At 43.0% G+C, this 23,069-nt stretch overlaps 2 pseudogenes; one reads left to right on the top strand and one right to left on the bottom strand.

The window, feature by feature from the left end:
• The first annotated feature begins 1 nt into the window (after position 1).
• LOC147427207 (putative phosphoribosylformylglycinamidine synthase, chloroplastic/mitochondrial pseudogene) lies at positions 2–1,182 on the top strand (annotated as a pseudogene).
• Positions 1,183–7,761: 6,579 nt separating this feature from the next.
• Positions 7,762–9,262, bottom strand: LOC147427206 (25S ribosomal RNA; annotated as a pseudogene).
• Between the last annotated feature and the right edge of the window lie 13,807 nt (positions 9,263–23,069).

Here is a 23,069-nt window from a genome sequence, read left to right as displayed (position 1 = left end):
TACACTTATTAAAGGTGCCGTTTTGCAGTTTCAAGAGTTCTACAAACTTCAGTCTTGGCGTGTGTAATGGATGCCAGCTCATGGCTCTCCTTGGCTGGGTACCTGGAATTGTGGGCAGTGGGTTGGAGGTCAAGAATATGGATAGTTCACAACCTCGGTTTATCCAAAACGAGTCCGGTCGCTTTGAATGCAGGTTTAGCTCTGTGTGTATAGGAGACTCCCCTGCTATAATATGTCGGGTACAACCACAGGGATTTGGGTTGCACATGGAGAAGGACGGGCACTATTTCCCAATCAGGCAGTTATGGACAAGGTTATCAGCTCCAATCTTGCCCCTCTGAGATATTGTGATGACAGCGCTACTACCCCTTCAATCCTAACTGGTTCACCTTTGGGTATTGCTGCGTTGTGCTCTCCTGATGGTCGGCACCTTGCCATGATGCCTCATCCTGAGCGCTGCTTTCTTATGTGGCAATATCCATGGTACCCTAAGGATTGGCATGAAATGGATCCTGCAGGCCCCAGTCCATGGATGCGAATGTTTCAAAATGCTCGAAAATGGTGCGAACGGCAGCAGCAGCAGCAGGGCAGCTTCATGTAACACAACCGACACGCTTATTGGAGGTTCACATAGTGGGCTCTTGTCTTCCAAACATGAATGGCCTCTCCTTTTAAAAAAAAAGTGAGCGTGACCAAAGAATTGTAACAAAATACAAAGTCTTGACAAAATAAGGTGCATGATGGTGGGCTAATATATCCCCTTGACACCGATTTTGCCGTGCATATGTGTGTGCATTAGCAGCAGACCCCATGTTGGGACTTCTGAAGAGAACCTTTGCAGTAAAGAGGAGGGTGAATCGGTGCACCTTATTAACATCAAACTTACTTGAGAAAGACAGAGAGGTATATGACACATAGAGCCGGAGCGCCCATGCATGGGGAGAAGTGGCATTCTGTCAGCACCTTGTAGGTTACAGCAAGAGAGTACTGTGCTATCTCCAGGGTGGTTAATGTGCTCTGCTCAAGTTTTTAGCCATAGCACGAACAAAACATGGAATCTGGCCCATATCAATGACGATTACTGAAACGTGTCATGGAAACTTTGTTCCTTTTGCAACCTCTGTCCTCTGGTTCAGGTTGTTTTTACTTTTTCTTGTTTGAAGTTGCATGTGCCTGTGCGTCCGTATGGGCTAACTATGATTTAGGTGGAGGAAGTGGTTATATGGAATGAGCAGTGGATGAAAGAGCATGTGATAGTGCTTAAAGAACGAGTAATACTCTAAAAGTGTACGAAGGAAGTATTCCTTCAAGGAAAATTTTACGTTCATTTTTCCCTTGGACAATCCTCCATTACATGTCTATCGCCACATCGCATATTTACTGCAAATCTGGAACATGTAAGGATTGTAGGAGTATGAGTGCATGCATTGTTTTATCAAAAGTGTAGGGGATGATAAGTTTTGCTCATGGAGATGTAATTGGTGGTGAGCATTACTCATTGTATGTGCATAAATTGAGAATATGGAAATCGGGCCCGAGGGTGATATGTTATAGTTATGGCTATCTGCTTCAATATTTGGTTGGTCCATAAGGGGTTGGCATATTGTTGCGAAACCCATTTATTTGGGTGATGTTTATTTATGGTATGGTATGATAACACATGCCCTAGGGGAGAAGAAAGCAAGGCATACAATTTCCTTGGGCTGTGGTTTTAGGACGTGAAGGGCCTCATATTTATTGCCACATGTGCTCTTCTTTGATTTTGAATGCCCACTCAAAGCTTCACCTTGTTTCCACCAAAGAGGTCGCTTTTTTTGAATGTGCAACAAAAGATGCTGCATGCTATATGGAGGTTGAATAAGTGTTCCTCTCGTGTCAAGTTTTTCTCGAATGAGCATCTTGGGAATCTTGATGGTGGGCAGCTTTGCCCGAAGCTGCATTGATTTGCTTGTCTGTGGGTAGCCACGTGTGCAGTTTTTGTTAAATTTAGGTTTTTTCGCTTGCAATAATCAACGAAAACAGATGCATGAGCACGACTACAAATTTGTATTAAACCTCATCACAACACTGAGTGAGCAAGTTTGTTGATGTGGCTAGCGTGGTAAAAATGGTTAGTTGGGAATTTGATCTGTTGTGCTAGGAAAGATTTTGGAATGTAGTTTTTGTCTTTTGTCTGTATGTCACAATTCGCTCATGTCCAATAATAACTCTTTCGTGTTAAGATGCTTGATACATGACTTGTGATGTTGAAAAACCTTGGCAAGATTTCTTTAGTTTCCAATGTTGTAGACTCTTGAAGCCCCTTAAGCTGAGTTTGTTTAACATTGAGGCTTTTGTTGAATGATTGTAACTTCAGAAGCTATTGCTTCAAATGCACTTGAGAGCGTGCTACAATTTCTGAAGCCATTACCTTGTCATTCACTTTCCAAGTGGTACTAGTTTAAGAGCAGCTCCGTCTTTTTCTCATGTTGGTGCTACAATTCTTTTCAATTAGGGAAGGTAGTAGTACCAATCCTTCATTGAGGTCCTATTAATTTTTGGCATTGTTACTCGGAAATCTTTGTATGGTTCTTTGGGTTGAACTCTTGCATGGAAAGTGGACGATGCAATAGTGTAGACAATGGGAAGCGTTTGAGAAGAAGAAGAAGAGAATTTTAACATCATAGGAAACTATCCCAAGAGACCTTAAAGATCTATTCGATGAGGAGAGTTGGACTCAAGACTTGTTATTCAAGAGGAAAATGGCATAACCAATCTACCATACTTGGGTGATAGAAAGGTTATACCATTTGAGAGAGACAAATGGATTGAAATATTATATTCACGTTTTCAAAAGGCCAAAGTGACCTATGAGACCAGAAAGCTACAATGTGGTGAATCTGATACAAAATCTGAGTCACAAAAAATAAAAGGGGTGCTGAAAAAAAGGGGGGGGGGGTACTATAGAATCCTAAGCTGCTAGATGTGAGCTAAGCAGCTAGCTGGAATTGTGTAGGATTAGTAGGGGGGGTGAAGTGAATGGGGGCCAAGACAACACAATGTGGGTGTATCCTCAAAAAGGGCTAAATCACAGGAGATCCATCATCGGTCGCGCTGGCGGATCTCATCAATCTCCTCCATCGTCAGTAGTCAGATCGGGCAAAGTGATCTGAATCCTTTGATGCAACCTTTGTCAATGCTGTGTAGTCCTTCGAAGTCGCGGGCGTCTGCATGTCGGGCCAAAGTGATCTGAATCCTCTGATGCAACCTTCGTCAATGCTGTGTAGTCCTTCGAAGTCGCGGGCGTCTGGATCTCCCTAACTCAGTTGCTTGGTCCATCAACATGCCTCTGGTGTGAGGAGAATGAGGGCTCTGCTGTGGGTAGTAGCTCCTCTGGTTGTCTAGTGTTTGCTCTAATGAAGTTTGTGATCCGTCTCTGGGACTGGCTAGCCTTTCTACTCACGAGTCTCTCTCTATGTCTGCATAGCTCGAGCAAAAACAATCCAGGAATCTCTGATTCTCGTACCCCATGACACTAGAGAGTGGTCCAAAGCCCTCTCTGAACAGGCAGTGGAAGCGGCCTCGTATCTCATAGTAGACTGGGCAATGGCATGTGTAATGCAACTTTTTCTCAGGCTCCATGTGGCATAGGGGGCATGTCTTGGCCTCTGCTGGCACTCCGCTGTATCTTCTAGTCTCGACCCGAAGCTCGTGTGAAGATGTGCGTATATGGCTGACATCACATCATTCTTATCCCAGGAGACAAGTAGGTGTCCATGTATCTGGGTCTCGTCACAAAGCAGTATGTAGAAAGTCCTCCTGGTGTTTAGCTGGAGAAGATGCTCTCTGTAGAAAGCCATCTTCGTGCCCAGCTCCCGTGGCAACTGCATCCAAGTCCTCCTGGTGTTTAGCTGATTCAGGTCTTGGCGGATGAGCCTAGTGATCTCGGACTCTGTAAGAGTTTGAGAGGGTGCATCCAATGAGTATCGGAAGGGGGGCAATCTGTCCATGCTGACCCATGTGCCTGAAACCATGATGTCATCTCTTCATACCATCATGTTGTATCTGCCTGCATAGCTAACTGTCGAGAGGGCTCAAGTGCTAGCCGGGCATATCTGTCTCTAGGAAGGTCCCACAAGCGGTGTATAAAGGAGACTCATCTGATGAGCGCCTCAATTACAAGTGGGGTGTTAGACTTACACCACTTTGCTGCTTCACATAGGTCTAGGGCATACTTGTACGGCAAGTATGTCTACCCAGTCTAGGTTGTACTTGGTCCGACCGCCCGAGTTTGGGACCGCCCGCCCACCTTGTTTGGGCGCCCTCATATTTCATTTATTTCTTGTTGGGTCGTGGGAGAATTTTCCACGCTTTGCTCTACCTCCTCTTGGGCACCTATTTATGGGGCTAGGGGGGTACCCACTTACATCGTCTGGTTATTGTGTATTGGGTGATCTTATCATCCCCTCCTCACCATATCAGTCTCTCTCTCTCTCACGATATTGGATATGCGATATGTTTAACCTTGCACTTCAGTATGGCATGCTTCATGATTGGAGTGCAAATTGGATCAAACCTTTGCACAAAGGAGGAGATGTAAACAATGTGAACAACTATCGCACTATAATGGTTGGTTCTTTGATGGCAAAGTTATTTGGATGTATCATGGAGATGAAGATAAGTGAATGGGCTGAAAAGAATGGCAAACGTGCGCTTGGCCAAGCAGGTTTTCGAAAGCATCATAGCACTATTGATCACCTTGTCACTCTTCGAGTTCTTATGGAAGCGTCTCGATTGAAAGGAAAAAAGTTGTATTGTTGCTTTGTGGATTTCAAGAAAGCTTTTGACATGGTACCGCGAGGAAATCTTTGGAGACGTATGCAAAGCCTTCAAGTGCCGAGAGAATTTATGCATGCAGTCTTTCGCATCTACCAAAAAGTGATATGTCGATTACGTATGGGAGATGGAATTTCAGAATTTTTTGCAAGCACTATTGGTGTCAAACAAGGATGCCCACTTTCCCCAACCCTCTTTGGGCTACTCATTGATGAATTGGAATACATGGTTCTTGATTTTATGCAGCAAGAAGGCATAGAAGAGGTTAAGATTGGAAATGCGGTGATCATGCTTTTGCTTTATGCCGATGATGTAGTGCTCTTGGCACATACCTTAGAAGATGCACAAAAGCTTATGAGTGTTTTGGAACGCTTTTGCCTACATAGCGGGCTGATCGTGAATGGATCCAAAACCAAGGTTATGCTTGTAAAGACCCTCAATGATGAAAATCCATGCATTGTATACAACAATGAGAAACTTGAAGTGGTAGATCACTTCAAGTACCTTGGCCTTGAGGTTCCATCCAATCATAAATGGAAGGATTGTGCAATGCGTCGCTTCGAAGCCGGAAAGAGGGCTTATTATGCATTTGAGAACATGTGCAATGCAGGAGAGACCAAGTGTTGGGCTCTCAAAAAGTACCTCTTTGACACATTGGTGACACCGGTGCTTCTTTATGGAGTGGAGGTGTGGGGTGGAAGCATCGGGAAGTCTACTTGGAAAGAGTTTGAGAATGTCCAAAAGCGTTTTCTCACCAACTTTCTTCAAGTCAAGACACAAACACCCTACATGCTCTTACTTCTTGAGTCCGGATCGCTTCCCATTGAGGTCTTGGGCATGGAAAGGGTTGTGGAGTACATGCGTAAGACACAATGTAGCCCGTTGCATCGACTTCCTAGAATCGCATATGAAGCAAGTCAAAAGGTTCAAAAGACATACAAGAGCAAAATACTAAGTTCGGGGTGGATGCTTGATATCAAGAAATGGTTTGGAAGATGGGATGCATGTCACTTGGTCAAGGATGCGTCGATCGACTCCCAAGTTAATGAGGCCTTCTTACAACGCCAATGTATCATGGCTTGGGAGAAATCCGGAGGTTCTCGCTTCAGCCATTACACCACACACATTGCCCCAAACTACAAATCTCTCTTCTTCTCGGAACGAGGTAACCGAACCCATTCCTACATCCTTGAGCCCATCCCGTTGAGTGCGATCCGCACCATTGTCTCCATTCGTCTTAGCTCCCATTCTCTACGCTGCGAGACAGGACGTTGGGGCATTGGCGAGGAGTGTCATCGACTTTGCACCTTATGCCCTCGTCAAGTGCGAGAGAGTGAGTACCACACACTACTTGAGTGCTCAGCTTTTGACCACATTAGGTCCTCTTTTCCCCATATATTCAGCCATGAGCTCTCCCTACATACCTTCCTCTCCCAACCACGATGTGGACTCTCTATTGCGACGCTCATTTCCGCCATTTTTGAGCATCGAGAGTCACTTATGAACTCCACTCACACCACGTGACATGTTCATTTGGTCCCATAGGTCATATTTGACCTCCCAGGACGATAATAGAACTATCTATCTATCTATCTATCTCTCTCTCTCTCACGCTTCCTCACACGCGCACTCTCACATGGTGTCAGAGCTTGAGGCTCTTCACGTTCTGGCACTTCACTTGTAGAGGTTCTTCTCCCAAGAAGAAGGTCAGATCAATTGGCGTTTTTTTTTTGGAGATCTGCCAACGTTTTGCAAAAGCCAAGCACGCAATGGACTATGAAGTTTTCTGTCACGGAGGACCCCACCTTCACTTGCGTTTTCGTCTCAACACCTGCGTTTTTGTTTCTAGCTGCATCGTTATCCTTTTTTGGACTTTTCTTCACCGGAAAACCCCTTTGCTCCATCTGCATTTTCAGCCAGATCTGCGTTTTTTGGGATCTGCTATTTTTTGGACAGCAAGGATAGAGGGGGAGCGCGGGGCTTCCTACCCCCGATCTTGCCTTTTGACACACTTGCTCGGCATCTGGTGCCTTGATGGTCCGTATCCTCTCCATTTCCATCGGATTTTAGCCATTCTCCACTGCTGCTTTGTCTGTTTTCAATCCACTTTGGGTTGCTACCTTTGATTCCTTGCTCGCGGTACACCCTCTGCACCGCTCCGGACCCTGTCAGGAGCGTACGAACACGCTAAAAATCGCTGGGGACAGTAGAGTTTTCATCACCTCGCAATTGCGTTTTTGGGTGGACAACAACCACATGGTTTGTGTTTTTCACAGAGGGGGCAGAGCCCCGCCTCCACCTCACAGAACAAGTAAAATAACGTTAAAAGTAGTGGTATTTCACTTGCGCCAAAGGCTCCACTTATTCTACACCTCTTAAGTCATTTCACAAAGTTGGACTAGAGTCAGGCTCAACAGGGTTTTCTTTCCCCGCCAATTTTTCCAAGCCCGTTCCGTTGGCTGTGGTTTCACGAGATAATACATAGGGACAATGGGAATCTCGTTAATCCATTCATGCGTGTCACTAATTAGATGGCGAGGCATTTGGCTACCTTAAGAGAGCCATAGTTACTCCCGCCGTTTACCCGTGCTTGGTTGAATTTCTTCACTTTGACATTCAGAGCACTAGGCAGAAATCACATTGCGTCAACATCTGTGAGGGCCATCGCAATGCTTTGTTTAATTAAACAATTGGATTCTTCTTGTCCGTACCAATTCTGAGACAGCTATTCACCGCCTAGGGAGGGCCGCCCTGCGAGGGGCGACGTTCTACGGTTGTCAGCCAGTGGGCACACAGAGGCCCGCCCTCGCCACTAGGGCAGCTCGGACAGACCACCGATAGCCTCCGTGTCGGACTGCAGATCCCTAGACCTAGCCCTCAGAGTCAATCCTTTTTCAAAAGTTACGGATTCGTTTTGCCAACTTCCCTTACCTACATTGTTCTATCGACTAGACCTTGGAGACCTGATGCAGTTATGAGTACGACCAACCGTGATCGGCATTTGCTCCTCCATATTTTCACGGGCTACCAGGGGCGCACCGGACACCGCGAGATGTGCAGTGCTTTACCAGTCCGCTAGACCCTATCTCTGGGTGATCCAATTTTAGGGTGGACGGGCTCTTAAAAAGAAAAGAGAACTCTTCTCGGGACCTTCGCCGGCGTCTTTGGATTCGGTCATGCTGTAGTCCACCGCCACGTCTCGGTCCGGGAATATTAAACCGATTTCCTTTCGATGAACGACGCGCATTGCGTCCTTGACACATGACCGCTTCATATCTTAAGATCGACTAACCCATGTCCAATTGTTGTTCACATGGAACCTTTTTCCACTTCGGTCTTCAAAGTTCTCGTTTGAATATTTGCTACTACTACCAAGACCTGGGACCGTTTCACTCGGGCTCACATTCCGCATTTCGCACCTGGGTTCAATAGAGTAACCCCGGTCGCTTACCTATTTAAAGTTTGAGAATAGGTCGAGGGTGTTTCACACCCAATGCCTCTAATCATTCGCCTTACCTAGTAAAACTGTGAAGAGCTCTAGCTATCCTGAGGGAAACTTCGGAGGGAACCAACTACTAAATGGTTTGATTATTAGTCCTTCATCCCTATACCGATTTGCACGTCAGTATCGCTATGAGCCTCCACTAGAGTTTTCTCTCGCTTCGCCCTGCTCAGGCATAGTGCACCATCTTTCGGGGCCCAGCAGGTATGCTCCCACTCAAACCTTTCATAGAAGATCACGATCGGTCGTTGGTGCACCCCCGAGGGGGATCCCACCTGTCAGGTTACTTGCGCCTCCGTGGGTTTGCCACCCATCGGCTCACGTACATGTTAGACTCCTTGGTCCGTATTTCAAGATGGGTCGGATGGAAAGCCTAGAGCGCCAACGATTCGAGCGTGCCTTGGTCGACTCGACGGCATAGACAGGCCGACAAAAGCCGGCTCTCGTCCGACCGCACCAGCCCACGCTGACCAACGCCTCGCGTCGAGCGACGGACCAGCTCTCGCCCTTCCGCATTTGATTGAGGTGCACCCACGGCCTCCATTTGCTTTCCTCCAAGCAATTTCAAGCACTTTTTAACTCTCTTTTCAAAGTCCTTTTCATATTTTTCTCGCGGTACTTGTTTGCTATCGGTCTCTTGTCCGTATTTAGCCTTGGATGGAATCTACCACCCACTTAGACTTGCATTCCCAAACAGCCCACGCGCGGGTGGCGCTTCGTGCAGCGAAAGGTTCCAAGCTCGACGGGGCTCTCACCCTCTCTGATGTCCCTTTCCAAGGGACTTGGGCCCCCTCCATCGTAGAGGACGCCTCTCCAGAGTACAATTGGCAGGGCGGGGCTGGGCGATTCTCAAGTTGGGCTCTTTCCGGTTCTCACTCGCTGCTACTAGCGAAATCCTGGTTAGTTTCTTTTCCTTCACTTAGTGATATGCTTAAACTCAATGGGTAGCCTTGCCTGATCTGAGGTCCGTGTGTTTGTTTGGGCCTCCGCGGGAGGGGGGACGTGCGCTCGTCCTCTCCCCCCCCGCTCGTCGGCCACGGAGCCCTTTCTCGACACAGCGGCAGCCATACCCCGGCCATAGAAGCCGATCCCCGCGGAGGGCGTACCTCGTACTCGGGGAGCGTAACCACCCTTGCGGTGGGGCGGGTAGGCTCTAAGAAATTCAAAACCAGTTTCTTGGTATTAGATGTACAAGGAGCATATATTATGCTATTGTGAAGGCCATGTATGCAACAATCGGAAGGTGAGGTGTCCCTACAAAATACACAAAATACCATGCTACGAACGATAAAAGCAGCAGATCTACATACCTAGCGATGCATATACACACATGATCCACAATGAGATTGATCTAAGAGAGATAGAGAGTGGGAGAAAGCATGAGAACGTCTGCAGGTGAACCTCCTAGAGCAGAGTGCTACACAAGTGTACGGAGAGAGGAGAGGGGATATGAGAGAAGAAGAACACAGACACTAGGTACAGTCTCCCCCAGTGCAAGAGTGAGCACATTTCTCTTGCAAGTATTTATTACAGATTGTTTAATGCTAAAAAATGATTACAAACTGTCTATGCGGACATAAATTGATTATTCTCATAAAGAGCACTTTAATAATTAAATATCCATAAATACTATCATATCTCGTCATCTATAAGCTGGGTGTGCTTTTCCACCTATCATCTATAATAATTAAGTGTTAATGCATCATAAATAAATCCATTTACATACCTCTTCATTAAAGTCATCCACATAATACATATTTTAGTGTCCCATACCATGAGAATAAGCAGTATATGCTATATGCTGATGTATCAAAATATCTTTGGTCACAATCATTGTTCAATAATCAATTTTCATTAATTCAAAGTCCAATTCTATAAACATTGTCGGCATTAAATCATCATAAACCAAATCTAAATCCAAATCACTTCCATTATATACATAGGTTAATAAAATCATACTAGGGACAGTAGTGCAACATGGTTTTGTAATTGATGTTTCTTAAATTTGTGAATCAACAACAATTCAGCGTGCTGCCTAAATCAAAAAATCTGCACTTAATATTGTTTAAACTAGTGAATTTTTTATTTATTGATGTGATTCTAAATTGATAAATTTACACGGTTAACTGTTGTTGCCTAAAATTGGCAAATCGACACCAAGATGAGCATTTATACACTGCCTAAAGTGGCGTGTTTATGTATAGGTGACCAGTGGACTAGGCAAGGCATAAAAAACATAACTACATGTCTAACACCAAATTGATATGAGTTGGAATAGTGAAGTGCATACAAAGTGTTGTCAATTATCCCAGATCACCTGAGCTCATGTGAGTAGCTTTGTAACTTAATGATTAATCATCTCAAGAGTAGTTCCAATCAATGCAAATACAAATCACGAGGTTACAAATGGTTGATTTCATAGCTCATAAGGTAATGTAGCTAAGTAAAAGCGCCCTACCTTCTAAAAGTGTCCAACAATACTCTCCCTTGTTGCAAAATTGCTTGAGTGTAGCCCCTTCTTGAGGAGTGCACTATGTAATCATGTTAATGTATCACGTCAGTTCAACAAGAGAGGTTTAAAAATACAAAAAATTTAAGCAATTTAACAAAGATACATTAAAATAAGATATTTTTTATATTCAATTTTTAAAAAAAATCCCTAAAATAAGGGGTCATTTTATTCAATCAAATATGTTTTGAAAAGGGTTTTTTGAATTACTTCACGAACGCATATTATATAGGGGGGTATTGAATAGTGCACCCCCGGAGAGTCTCTTAGGCATATCTACAAAGAGAATCACTTAAAAGAATTAAAATAAAATAAGCATTTACCAAACAAGTATATTAAACTGGGCATTGTCGTTTAAGAAGATGTTGTAAGAGGTGGTGCAAAATTTGGAGATCTTAAGGAAGTAGAATAAGCGCTAGGATGGTGCATTATACATGGCATCTGGGCCTAAAGATACATAAAGAGATCTAACTCACTGGAGATGATTTAAATGATCTTGTTAAATGTATATTATTAAAATGCATAAAGAAATTACATACGTGCAGGTTCCAAACTAATATAAGGAAAGCCTGAATGGGATTAGTAGACACGTCTACACGCTTGAGACAGTCTTGTACGAGATAGTTAATATACTTAACCAACTAAGTAATATTATACATATTAGATTATTTATTTGATTGCGTTGCAAACAAAGAATTCATACCAGAATGTTATGAAATATTGCTAATGAAATATCACCTAGCCATAATCAAACATCGGGCCATATACAACCATCTCGAATATAAGCCATGCAAGCCACCCCCTCATGGGGTCTGTCATCCTGCCCTAAGATGTACATGACCTTGAGACCATCCATACCAAATAAGACAAAGTAGACCAGCAATAAAAAATGAGAACTACCATGCCAAAACTAGCAAAAAGTAGAGCCACTACCTCTGAAAACGAACAACAGAAAAAACAAGGGCCAACAGAGAGCACTTCTAAAAAACACCCAATTTGCAGAGTAGGATTTGAGGGGAACCACCTCATCGAATAATTCTCTCCGATGCCACCATGGCCGGTGGATCCTGCCACGAGCCTTCAACCATTCCGAAAGACCTCCAAGAGATCATGATGTCCATTCACTTCTCTGAAAAGAATTGGAAGAGATAGTCCCTTGCAAAGCATAAAAAAAGGAAGATCCAAGTCCTTTGAGATTTTAAAATCATTTTCTCTTGGGTCAAATCAAGGACTAGGGTTAGATGGCCGTATAAGAGTTGAGGGCAAGTATTCTCATGGTGGAAATTGTGAGTGCTTTGTGTCACCCTTGCTCTTTGTGTAGCTCTGTGATGGGATAATATTGGTGGTGTTTCTCATGGAAAATTGCTACACGCTTTCATTATGGTCAATTCTCTAGCATGCCTTGAAAGTGAGATGTTGGTTCCAACTCTATGAAATTTTTTTGCCCGCCTGGTTGAGCTTGGTCTGATGTGGGGTTTTGGTGTGGTGAAATGGTTTGATTTTTTGATGAAGTCCAAATTCCCTGCTCGGCATCAATGACGTGGACATGTGGATTGGAGGTGCTAGCTCTTTTTACTTGGTGGAATCCCCTTGCCGGATTTTTTGTTTCCTTTGGATGTATTCCACTTTCACTTGGGTGGCTTCCAATTCAACTAACTTTATCTCTTAGTGTGGCTCCCTTGTTAGTCGTTTCTCTATGATGTATGGATCTATGATGGCATGGCTCTAAGTAAGGCTTTCTCTTGTAATTCTTTCTAGAATGAATATACTATCTAATATTTACATTTGTGAGTATTGTAAAAAAAAGGTTTGATTATTTTTTGAAAAGAAAGTGACAAAGAGATTGCTTTCTAGAATGAATATACTATATGTTACTTACATTTGTGAGTATTGCCAAAACAAAAATCTGATTATTTTTTGAAAAGAAAGTGACAAATAGATTTCTTGTAATATCTTAATAGTTTCGTCCTAGATTAAGTTTTTGACCTCACATTGGAAGAGGCCTTAGTGTTTGGTTATGCTTTTTCAGCTTTATAGATAAGGTAATGATGGTTTGGAGTGGTGATCCTCTAGATGCTGGTCTCTAATGCTAAACTATTCACCTCCAAAAAACCATACTAATAATTAAGCTTAGCACTCGTTTCTTCAACATATCTCTCTCTCTCTCTCTCTCTCTCTCTCTCTCTCACACACACACACACACACACACACACACACACACACACACACACACATGTCACTTTCATTTGTGTCTTACTATTTTGAGAATGAATACTTGGTGATATTTAACACTACATGGATGGTAGGTATAAGTTAAAAAGGTCTTAAGTAGGCCTTTAAAAAAAAAAAAAGTAGGTATAAGTTAAAAAGGTTTTAAGTGTTGGAATTAGGGTTGCAGAGAAACACGCACAGCTTGGAGAAGATGAAGGAAGCTCAAGGCACACAATAGAGAGTGTGTTACTTAGTGTGCAATGGAAAGATAGATAGCCCTAGAGTGATGGGCGTATAAACAATGCACGGGGGAAAAAACCTCCTAAAGAGGGAAAAAATGCCCCGGTCGTCCTAGTGTGTTCACACACATCACTACCACATGTATATGGTAACAAATCCCCCCTACAGTGATGCGGTGAACGAGAGCTGGCACATGAGTAAAGGGGAGTGCCATGCCCTAAGGACATGATCAGTCCACAAAGGGGAGTAAGCCCAAAGCTTTGCGGAAAGCTTCAAGCTTCTCACGAGACATTGCCTTTGTTAAAAGATCTGCAAGGTTGTCCTGTGTTGGCACATAAGCCAAGCTGATCTCTCTTGCTGAGAGCCTCTCCCTAACATAGTGGTAATGCACCTCAATGTGCTTTGTGCGACATGAAAAATTGGGTTCCTCGCAACTGCCAATGCGCTCTGACTATCAGTGTAGATAGTGTTGGTAGTTTCGTGTCCAACACCCAAATCAGCCATAAGGTGTCTGAGTCATACACACTCAACCGTAGCTGTGAAGACTACCCTGTACTCAGCCTCACAACTCGAAGTGGCCACAGTAGGTTGCTTCTTGCTCAACCATGATACACATGAACTGCCAAGCAAAAACCACTTGTGGACACTGTCGTGTCAAAACAACCAGCCCAATCTGAGTCCGAAAAAGCATGTAAGTCTGGCGGCAATGATCCCCCCTTGGGATAAAAAAATCCAAGATGTAAAGTGCCACTAAGGTAGCGGAAAATCCTCTTGACAGCCTGCCAATTCTTAGACCCTGGGCTATGCATAAATCTGCTGACCTGTGAGACTGCAAACTGAATATCCGGCCTCGTGTTGCATACATAAATGAGGCAGCCAACAACACTTTGGTAAAGAGTGACATCAGCAGGATCGCCAGCATCATGTAGACTCAACTTCAAACCTGTTTCCATGGGAGTGGCAATAGGTTTGCAATCCTCAAGTCCAAACTTACATAGCAATGTCTCTATGTAACTTTTCTGACACAAGGCAATACCACCATCACACTGCTTAAACTGTATACCCAAGTAATGATGCAACAGCCCCAAATCTTTCATCTTGAAAGTAGCATTTAAATCAGCCTTAAATTCAGCAATATGTCTCTCATTTGGTCCTGTGATCAGCAAATCATCAACATAAAGAACCACAATGAGAAGTACATCACCCTCACGCTTTACATACAATGTGCTTTCTGTTGGACTGTTACGAAAGCCTTGTTTGACCAAATGAGTGTCAGCTTTCTCATACCAAGCACGAGGAGATTGCTTCAACCCATACAAAGCCTTGTTACATTTGCACACTTTTTCCTCTTGTCCTTTTATGACAAAACCGCGAGGCTGTGTTACATAAACTTCCTCAAATATGTCACCATTCAAGAAAGCAGTAACAATGTCTGATTGATGTACATCCCAACCAAAATGAGCTGCCAATGCACATAGAAAACGTACAGTAGTCATACGACAAGTGGGAGCAAAATTATGCCTTTTTGTTGTGCATAACCTTTTGCAACAAGTCGAGCCTTATGGTGATGGATCTCACCATCCGGCTTGCGTTTCAACTTGTAAACCCACTTCGTACCAATGGCCTTTTTTCCAGGAGGCAAATCACATAAAGTCCATGTGTCATTTTCTATAAGTGCATCATATTTTGATTGCATGGCAGCCATCCAATTTTCTGAATTCTGTGCTTCATCAAAAGACAGAGGCTCCTCAACATCATGTAAGTTAGACACAGCCAAAGCATAACAATCTGATGCATAAGATGCATGGCGAGAGCCTGAACGAGTATGACTAGAAAAAGGTGCATCCAATTTACTGTCACTCAAAGTGTGCACTAGCCATTTTGGCATACCTCTAGCCTGCTCATTTTCAGCCCTTTCCTCATCAAGTACATCATGTACATCTGCATCAGTAATAGGCTGATCTAAAACATTTTCAGACACCCCCATAGGCTGTACATTTGCCTCATTGGAACTTACATTCATATTTCCACCACTGAAAAGAGGCAACAAAGTGTCATAAATGTCCTGTGAGCTTACATTACTGTCTCTAGTACATGACAGCAAGGGCTGAACAGAATCTTCCACAAACACTACATCCCGAGAAACCAGAATACATTTTGTTTGCGGATGATACAACCTGTAACCTTTGCTTTCAGCACTATAACCAACAAAAATACATTTGACAGCCTTATCATCCAATTTTCTGCGCTGCACTTGTGGCACCAAAGCATATGCCAAACAGCCAAAAACACGCATATGCTCAATAGAAGGCTTTCTATCATGCCATGCTTCATATGGAGTAATAGACTGCAAAGCTTTCGTAGGACACCTGTTAAGTACATAAGTGGTACACATGATGGCCTCAAGCTAGAAAGAATGCGGCAAAGCTTGACTTTTGACCATACATCGTGCCATTTCCGTCAGTGACCTGTTTTTCCTCTCAGCAACACCATTTTGCAGAGGTGTATAGGGCACTGCAGATTGGTGTTTTATCCCACGACTAGCCAGAAATGCATTAAATTCATGAGACATATACTCCCCCCCTCGATCGGAATGGAGGGTGCCCATAGTACATTTCGAGACATTTTCAGCCATAGCCAGAAATTGTTTGAAGCACATAAAAACTTCGGACTTCGCTTTAATCAGAAACACCCATGCATGCTGGAGTAATCATCAATGAAAGTCACGAAGTACAGGTAATTGCCCAAGGATGGAGTTTGCGTGGGCCCACAAACATCACTATGCACAAGCTGCAACCTGCATGTGGCCCGAACTGAACCATCCTTTGGAAATTTAGAACGCTGCATCTTACCCAAAATACAGCCTTCACAAACATGTTTGACAGGTGCTTCAAGAGGTGGCAAAGAAGCAGCCATGTCAGATTTCTGCAAACGCAGCAAACTGGCAAAATTCAGATGACCAAAACGTGCATGCCAAAGTTTTGCATCTGAAATAGCCCTTGAATCTTTTGCATTTGCAAAATTTTGTCCACACTTTTCATACAAAGTGAGCTTATACAACCCACGGCACAAAAGCCCATATGCAACAATTTCATCACCAAAACTGAGATCATGAAATGTACATCTGTCATCCACAAATTTGACTACAAGTCCAAGTCTAGCAAGTGCGGATACAGACAAGATATTCTTCTTGATCCCAGGTACATAAAGTGCATCAACAAGTGTGAAGGAGCTGCCATTAGCAGTAGTGAGCACAATCTTTCCAACTCTCTGAACTGTATAAGAGGCGTTGTTGGCACAAGTGACTGAATTTCCACGAGGGACACACTCAAGAGAGGTAAGCAATTCACGATGTGAGGTAATGTGCTTTGTAGCACCACTGTCGAAATACCACACATGTGAATCTGCAGCAACTGATAAGCATGCATCATGGACAACAGGATTGTAAGTGCACTCTGCGCTAAAAGCCCATTCTGTATCAACATCAACAACAGAGTCTCATTTCACAGAAGACTCAACAATGGCTGCATTTGTAGTGGAACCAGCATTTGCAGTGGAACCACCCTCTTTCTTCTTAGCCTCTTTGGCCTTCAACTTAGGACACGACTTGATCAAGTGATCATTAGCTTTACAATAATGGCAATGCATACTTTTTTTGCCCTTATCACCAAAATTTCCAGACGAATTGCTGCCACGAGAAGCATTAGGAACAGAATTTTTGCCGCTCGCAGCAGAACCATAAGAAGTGGCTGCATTGCTGTTACCACCCTTTCTTTGAGAAGCAATAAAAGCTTGTTCAACTGGATGCTTCCTAGTCTTGTTTTTTCTGGAAAGTGACTCTTGCAACAACAATGTGCATAATGCATCAAACTTGACAACTTCAAGATTTCCTTGGGTCATAAGTCTCCAAGTACTAGCAAAAGTTTGGTAAGAATCTGGTAAGGCATCAAGAACAGTCTGCACAAGGGAACTGTCTGAAATGACTTCACCTGCAGAAATAAGTTGCTCATTGATATCCTTGACACTAGCAAGGAAAGTGTCCATATCATCTTCCTCATGCATAATCTTTGACTCCAGCTCTTTATGCAGCAAAGCAATTTTAGCCTCATTGCGGCTTGCATAAAGACCTGCTAGAATATCCCAAGCTTGTTTTGCAAATTTTGCTGAACGGATGTGAGGAACAATGGTGCACTTCACAGACAACGCAATCAATGCATGAGCCTGCGCATCCTTAACATCCCAACGAGCTTGTTCTACTGTAGGCAAAACAACTCTAACGGCTACAATCCTTGTAGCAAGACCTGCAAAATCCTCAACATCGCCTACATCCTCAGAACCAGAACGTACATCAATGCCCTGCACAATGTTCTAGAGACCCTTTCACACAAGAACATGTTGCATCATATAAGCCCACATAGGGTAGTTGTCCCCATCCAACCTGTCCTCAGCAACAAACATCTTGAACACATCTGTGTTGTTGTTGTTAGCCATGGTAAATGCTGCACCTGATGTGAAAACTGCCCGAAAATAGGAGAAACGGAGCGGGAACAACCTGTGCTATATAGCACAAACCGTAGAAGACTATAAGGCACCTGTTATGCAAAAACGACACTGACAGAAATTCTACACAAAATGACGAAATAGCCTGTGCAATACTGCCTGTAGTGGAAACGGAGGCCGAAATGAGCCCAAATCAAAAATCTGAGCAGACCAAGCTCTTCAAGCTTACCCGAAATATTTTTTGACCTGCGAACGCTTGCCAAAGCTCACTACAATCGGAGAAAGTGAGCACGTGTGTGCTGGAGCAGCTGGAGACTAAGCCCGGGAGGATGCAACCTGCTCTGATACCAATTGTTGGAATTAGGGTTGCAGAGAAACTCACACAGCTTGGAGAAGACGAAGGAAGCTCAAGGCACACAATAGAGAGTGTGTTACTTAGTGTGCAATGGAAAGATAGATAGCCCTAGAGTGATGGGCGTATATACAATGCACGGGGGAAAAAACCTCCTAAAGAGGGAAAAAATGCCCCGGTGGTCCTAGTGTGTTCACACACATCACTACTACATGTATATGGTAACATTAAGTATGTTGTCAAGGGGAGTTGGCCTTGTGGTTAAGGCAAGGGGTTCTAAGTGTGCCCACTATGGTTCAACCCCTACGACACGCGAGTGTGGGTGTGTGGGCGCAATCCTGTAAAACTAGCTGATGTGAAGCATCAGAGCGCTTTAAAAAAAAAGGTTTTAAGTAGGACATGGATAACAACTGATAGGTTTTTTGACATTTGTAATACGTATTCAAGGCTAACAAATATGTTGTCTTGTTTATATGAATACAGGTTTGTGGACTATATCTTTACTTAGGATCTTTTTGGCTTACATGTTGTCCATCACTGTTGAACTTGGCCTCTTTCACTTCAGAATAAAATATTCATGACTATCTTATATACAAAACACTAGAAAGATACCTCATTCTCACTATGATGTACAAAAATGAATCAAAGACTGAGTTGTTTTTGTGTAATCATTGTCCTTTGTCTAAAGCCAGCTATCTCTTGAACTGTTATGTTCTTTTGTGTATAAGTATAAGTCTTAAAACAACAACGCACACGTCCTAAACACAAGGTCCTCCCAAAAAGCTGGGAAACTAGGACGTTGGCTTTGGAGATTTTTGTCTATGGGCTTTGATGGACCCACTATCTATAATTCCTTTGTTAGGTTGACGTGGTCTTTCCTTGTCTATACATTTGATTCTTGCTCACAGCTATTGTAGTCTTTGACTCTGCTAGTTTTAGGTTGCATGTTAATCCAAAATTACTTATCCTTGTGTAATTATTTTGATTCTTATGATTTCAAGATCATTTTACCTATAAAAAAACTATTCTGGATGGAAGGTTCGCTTAAGGATTATCCATAGAAGCTGGCTAAAGCATGAAAAATATATACGACTGACTATGAACGACATCCATACTACTCTCTAGTGGCTAACAAAGCCTTAAAACTTTGATTGGATTATAATCCTCTCTGTTAACATTGTCACTTATAGCTCCAATGCGACTCATGGATTTTTTGATATGATACAGCTCTTTGGCTTTAGACTTGACTATTCTATTCTCATCAACTTGCTGAGGAAATAGGACCATACTCAATGAGCCTACTGCCGACTCATTGAGTAGTACGGTGCTTAGGTTAGGGTGGGAACACACACACACACACACACACACACACACATGTGACTTTCATATGTGGCTTGTTGTTCTAAGAATAGATACTTGCTAATATTTAACACTACATGGATGGTTGGTATAAGTTAAAAAGGTTTTAAGTAGGACATGGATAACAACCGATAGGTTTGTTGACACTTGTAATACGTATTTAAAGTTAACAAATATTTTTTCTTGTTTATATGGATGTAGGATCTTTACTTAGGATCTTTTTTCCTTAGCTATTGTCCATCACTATCAAATGTGTCCTCTTTCACTTCAGAATAAGTTGTTCTTGACTAGCTTATATACAAAACACTAGAATGATACCTCATTCTCGCTATGGTGTACAAAAATGAATCAAAGACTGAGTTGTTTTTGTGCTAATCATTGTCCTTTGTCTAAAGCCATCTATTTTTTGAACTATTATGTTCTTTGTGTATACGATAAGTCTTAAAACAACAACAAAACACACACACACACACTCTTGGATAGATATATTTACACACTTTTATTGGCTCCTATTGCTCGTTAATTAAAGTTTTCTTTTTTCATACTCACAATTGTGAGTGGAGATGTTTTATTTACTTAGCAAAGAATATGCAAAGAACCTCAAGCACTACATGTGCCTTGAGGGGACAAGTTTCAAATAGCGATTGTACAATTCATCAACAATAGACCTTGATTTTTCCTTGTCCAACCAGTCTTGTCATAGACCAGTGGTTTGTTCTCCCCGATAGGGTATAACTAGAGTAGCCAATGCAACTTAATGCACGACTCTATTCTTTGGATTGTGTAGCTAGCCCTACTCTAAATCCTAATAAGTAAATAAGCTCAGTTCTTTCACACACGATATCCTAGTAGTACTAGGTTAGCCATGTGCACACTAGAATTGCTTAGATCTAAAATTTATTCTCTCTTGAAACTAGGTCATTCCTAAAGAAGAGCACCTTCTAGTCTTTTGCACCCATTTGTAGACTTTGGTGGCAAGATCCTATGAGGAAGCGCTATCTTAAAAAAGATGCAAGGGATCCTGCATTTAGAGAAAGTGTTGGTACCAAGTCCTCTTGTAAGGATCTTATTCTAAGTTAGAATCTCCCTTCGTAGTGCCTTCCAAGTGAAGATCTTCATTGAACTTAGACATTTCTCATCCCAAATGTTGTTTGCACACTTTAGCCACTTCTCTTCTGACCAATTCACCTTTCACAATTTAATGAGTGGAGTTAACCTATCTGCTTTGGAGTCTACCACATAGCATCCCCCATCCACACACCTCCCAACAATGATCGCAATCCCTCCCCATCTATATGGATGTTGTTATGAAAATGTGAATTAAATAATGATTTTGGCTTGCTAAAACAAGCTTCACTATCCCTTACCCAAAGGCCTTGTGAACAAGAAGATGGGATCCATTTATTTGACATTGATTTGTCTTTACTTTGCATGTCCTTTCCCTAAAGACGAGATTATATATGTTTCCCTTTTCTGGCAATGCTCACTTAGTTTGAGATATTTATATTATATAAACAAAAAGAAATACATACAACCCATGCACCAATAGTTCTAGCGGTCCCCAACAACACAACATAGACATCGTCATAACATCATCTTGGGGGTTTCTACAAGGAGCTCCCAAACCCAAATAGAAGTAGAACCATATAAGACCCTTGTGGGTGTTGTCATACCAAGGGTAGGACTGGGTAGCAGGCCAAGGGCCAAGGACTGAGTGGCTCAGTGCGGCTAGGAGCCAAGGACCAAGCATAAGTTAAGGGGTCCTACTTGCAAGGGCCAAGGGCTATAAGGAGGGAGGTTGGGAGGAGAACGTTAGGCCAGTCCATCCTTTGGCCTTTCACTGGTATTAGAGCTCGTGGATGGAGGGGGGAAGGAGGAGGCATGCATGGTTTTGCATGGCAAGTGCATGATCTCGCTTTCTCTCTCTCTCTCTCTCTCTCTCTCTCTCTCTCTCTCTCTCTCTCTCTCTCTCTCTCTCTCTCTCTCTCTCTCGGGTCGTGGACAAGCCGACAGGGCATGGCTGTGGGAAGGACCGCTCGATAGGTGGGAAAGTTCTCTACACAACAGGATGGAAAGACCTGGTGTGGGCAAGGCCACTAAGCAAGGGAAGGGGGAGGCCATTGACCAGAACCAAATCATGCGGCTTTGGCCTTGTTGAGTTCGCAAGGCTGTGAGGACCCTTTTGAGCCATAGGCAAGCCCCGCAGGACTCCACTATTAAGACCATAGCTCTCGACGGTGATGCCCCGTTAACTGCATGAAGGCAGAAATACTGCAAGGCTAAAAAATCCTTATTCTACTTACTCACATGCAATTAATAATACCAACCATTTATAGCTAGCTTGAGGACCTCCCTTCTTGAGCAAGAAAAGAGAAACCTTGTGCTCTGAAACCAATGTAACATTTAATGGCCTAGTAACTTGTGTGTAGCGGAAAATAGCATGAACATAGTGAGCATTTCATTAGAATAGCTTCCTAATGAGAATAACAAGAGTTCTTGAGTGGAGAGAGCAACAAAAAGCATAACACCTAGTTAGATAGCATGAAAAATACTTCAAAAGAGAGAGAAATTAAGCTATTGACAACAAATGAGGACCCGATTTACATAGAGCTAGTCCCCCCTCCAAAAGGCTTTGTATTATGGTTTCTCCCATCAAGAGAGACATTGTACAATACAATTCTTTGTGTTCCTTCAAGACTAGCTAGTGCAATGAAGCTGGAAACTTCATGCACTAAGCAAAACACTTATCAAACACAACATCATTCCCTCACGGTCTCAGACTCAAGATCTCATACACCTTCAGAGATGGTGAGAGCTAGCGGGGTATGAGAGTAGATTGAGAGGAAGAAGGAGTATTCTTATGAGAAAGATGTACATCTCCTCACATAATCACTCATATTAGCATAAATTAGCTTAGTAATTAGCATGGTAGAGGAGATGAGCATGCATTGAAGCTTGCCTCTTGGTTGGATTTGCATCACAAAGCCAAGAGTTGTTGGTGTAGGCCTCCCTTCTCACAAGCTTGGAGTAGGAGATAAGCTTTCCATTAAAGCTTGAGAAGGAGAGAGAGAGTCTTCTTGATCCACACATTGATTGTGTGAGTGTGTGTGTCAATAATGCCTTGCAAAAATCAGCCCCCTCTCTCTCTTGGTCGACCCCCTCCCCCCCCCCCCTTGCTAATTACTCATGCTAGCATCCTATTGGACCTCCCCAAGCTTAGCCAATGACAATTAAGCAGCATAAGTGATAGCCTTCTGACATGTGTCCCCCTTTCCCCTTTTGTGAGAGCTTTAAGTAATTTAATAATTCAACTAAACTCTCATTGGACCCATTTGCCTCCTGGCCAATAGGAATCAGGCAAGCCATTGGGCTGCTGAATGCTCATTGGACTCCTTGGGAGACTGTCCAATAGTCTTATACATAGCTTAATTCTTATTGGTTCTTTTATTAAGTGTTTTTAAATTAATCAAACTAGATTTACTCTAACCTAATTCTCATTGGTCCACCTCCAAGGCCATCCAATAGGATTTGAGTACTCCTTGTGGGCATCTGGGCTAGGGACCTGACATGTGTCCCTCATT

This window comes from Adiantum capillus-veneris, chromosome 24 (assembly GCF_014529385.1).
Source record: "Adiantum capillus-veneris isolate H3 chromosome 24, ASM1452938v2, whole genome shotgun sequence".
NCBI classification, from domain to species: Eukaryota; Viridiplantae; Streptophyta; class Polypodiopsida; order Polypodiales; family Pteridaceae; genus Adiantum; species Adiantum capillus-veneris.
Note: the sequence above shows the minus strand (reverse complement) of the source record. Positions and strands in the feature narration are given on the sequence as shown.